Here is a 3,399-nt window from a genome sequence, read left to right as displayed (position 1 = left end):
GAGGGGCGGGGCGAGAGCGGGAGGGGCGGGGCGAGAGCGGGAGGGGCCGACCCGGCTGGCGGAGCGGGCAGGGCGAGGGCGGCCGGAGATCGCAGGAGTTATGGGCCCAGGAGGCCCAGGGCCGGCCGAGCCTGTGCTAAAGGAGAAGGGCTAGGGTGACCCAGGACCTGCGCGGAGCCATGGCAGAGGGAAACTAGTGGTTCCCAGACAGGACCGAAGCGGGGACGGGGATAGGGCGAGGGCGGGCGATCTGAAGTCACCCTGGACTTGAGCCGGGGGGAGCGGGCGGACTGCGCGGGGTAGGGATCTCAGCTGTGGGCAGTCGGAGGACACCAGAGAGAATCCAGGTGAGGGCAGGTCCACTCTCCAGCGTCCACCCACCTGTCCAGTAAGGAGAGGGCACCTGGTAGAAGAAGCCTAGAGGAACCCATCTCGTTGGTGTGGTGCTAGTTTCTATTCTCGTCCCCCACCTGTTTAGCCTCCGGAGGGGGTCTCTGGGAACTCAGTTAATCGGCTAACGAGTTAATAAGGTGAGTCACACTCCTTACAAATCTGGGATTCAAAGTCATCACCTGACTCCTACTCTAGACCCTGATGACTCTGCCCTGCTGGGCCCTATTTGAATAAAGGCATGCCCCCAAAACACTAAGGGTTGGGCTCCAGACCACCGGAATAAAGTTAATATGGCAATAAAGTGAGTCACACCACTTTTTTTTCTCAGTGCATATAAAATTATATTTACAGTATACTGTAGTCTGTTAAGTGTGCAATAGCATTATGTCTCAAAAAAATACATATGGCTTTTTTTTTTTTTTTTTTTTTTTTGATGGAGCCTCACTCTGTCGCCCAGGCTGGAGAGCAGTGGAGTGATCTCAGCTCACTGCAACCTCTGCTTCCCAGGTTCAAGCAATTCTCCTGCCTCAGCCTCCTTAGTAGCTGGGATTACAGGCACACACCACCACGTTCAGCTAATTTTTGTATTTTTAGTAGAGGTGGGGTTTCACCATGTTGGCCAGGCTGGTCCTGAACTTCTGACCTCAAGTGATCCTCCCACCTCGGGTTCCCAATGTGCTGTGGTTACAGACATGAGCCACAGCACCCAGTCCAATGCACATACCTTAATTTAAAAATATTCATTGCTAGGCCGGGCGCGGTGGCTCACGCCTGTAATCCCAGCACTTTGGGAGGCTGAGGCGGGTGGATCACGAGGTCAAGAGATCGAGACCATCCTGGTCAACATGGTGAAACCCCATCTCTACTAAAACTACAAAAAATTAGCTGGGCATGGTGGTGCATGCCTGTAATCCCAGCTACTCAGGAGGCTGAGGCAGGAGAATTGCCTGAACCCAGGAGGCGGAGGTTGCCGTGAGCCGAGATCGCGCCATTGCACTCCAGCCTGGGTAACAAGAGCGAAACTCCGTCTCAAAAAAAAAAAAAAAAAAAAAAATATTCATTGCTAAAAATGTTAGTGATCATCTGAGCCTTTAGTGAGTCATAATCATTTCACTGGTGGAGCGCCTTGCTTTGATGTTGATGGCTGCTGACTGATCAGGGTAGTGGTTGCTGAAAGTTGAGGTGGACGTAGCAATTTCTTAAAATAAGACAACAGAGAAGTTTGCCTCATCAATTGAGTCTTCCTTTCACAAAAGATTTCTCAATAGCACCCAATGCTGTTTGATAGCATTTAACCCACGACAGAACTTTTTTCAAAATTGGAGTCAGTTCTCTCAATCCCTGCCACTGCTTTATCGAGCAAGTTTATGGAGTATTCTAAATCGTTTCTTGTCATTTCAACAATGCTCACAGCGTCTTCACCAGGAGTAGATTCCATCTCATGAAACTACTTTCTTTGCTCATCCATAAGCAACTCCTCATCCATTCAACTTTCATCATGAATTGCAGCAATTCAGTTTGTCTTCGGGCTCCACTTCTAATCCTGGTTCTCTGGCTACTTCTACCACATCTGCAGTTACTTCCTCCACTGACATCTTGAATGCCTCCAAGTCATCCATGAGGATTGGAATCAACTTCTTCCAAACTCCTGTTAGCACGGATATTTTGACCTCCTCCCATCATGAATCACAAATGTTCTTAATGACATTTTGAATGGTGAATCCTATCCAAAAGATTGAATTTGCCCAGATCCATCAGAGGAATCACTATCTACGGCAACTAATGCTTTACAAAATGTATTTTTTCTTTTTTGAGACAGAGTTTCGCTCTTGTTGCCTAGGCTGGAGTGCAATGGCGTGATCTCGGCTCACTGAAACATCCGACTCCTGGGCTCAAGCAATTCTCCTGTCTCAGCCTCCCTTGTAGCTGGGATTTACAGGCATGTGCCACCACGCCCAGCTAATTTTTTGTATTTTTAGTAGAGACAGGGTTTGGCTATGTTGGTCAGGCTTGTCTCGAACTCCTGACCTCAGGTAATCCACCTGCCTCGGCCTCCCAAAGTGCTGGGATTACAGGCTTTGGTGAGCCACCATACCTGGCCCAAAATGTATTTCTTAAATAATAAGACTTGAAAATCAAAATTACTCCTCAATCTACAGGCTGCAGAATGGATACTGTATTAGCAAGCATGCAAACAACATTAATCTCCTTGTACATCTCCAGGGGTGACAATTCCTTTCACTTCAACACCTAGAGGCCCTTGTAGGGTTATTTCAATATTGTTGTGTCTCAGGGAATAGGGAGGTCCTGAGAGAGGGAGGGAGTTGGGGGAACGGCTGGTCGATGGAGCAGTCAGAACACATACAATGTTTATTGATTAAGCTTGCCATGTTATATGAGTGCAGTTCATGGCGCCCCAGAACAATTACAATAATATCAAAGATCACTGATCACAGATCACTATAACAGACAATAATAATAATAATGACAATGTTTGAAATATTGCAAGAATTACCAAAATGTGATGCAGAGACCCAAAGTGAGCACATGCTTTTGGGAAAATGGTGCCAACAGACTTGCTTAAAGCAGTGTTGACACAGATCTTCAATTTCTTTGCTTGGCTTTTCTTAACCTATTGCTGTCACCTATATTTCCCAAAACCTTCAATTTCTTTAAAAATTCCACTACCAGGCTGGGCGCGGTGGCTCAAGCCTGTAATCCCAGCACTTTGGGAGGCCGAGGCGGGTGGATCACAAGGTCAAGAGATCGAGACCATCCTGGTCAACATGGTGAAACCCCGTCTCTACTAAAGCTACAAAAAAAAAATTAGCTGGGCATGGTGGTGCGTGCCTGTAATCCCAGCTACTCAGGAGGCTGAGGCAGGAGAATTGCCTGAACCCAGGAGGCGGAGCTTGCGGTGAGCCGAGATCGCGCCATTGCACTCCAGCCTGGGTAACAGGAGCGAAACGCCGTCTCAAAAAAAAAAAAAAAAAAAAAAAAAAAAAA

This window comes from Sapajus apella, unplaced genomic scaffold (assembly GCF_009761245.1).
Source record: "Sapajus apella isolate SASKATOON/1434 unplaced genomic scaffold, GSC_monkey_1.0 scaffold119, whole genome shotgun sequence".
Classification (NCBI taxonomy): Eukaryota; Metazoa; Chordata; class Mammalia; order Primates; family Cebidae; genus Sapajus; species Sapajus apella.
Note: the sequence above shows the minus strand (reverse complement) of the source record.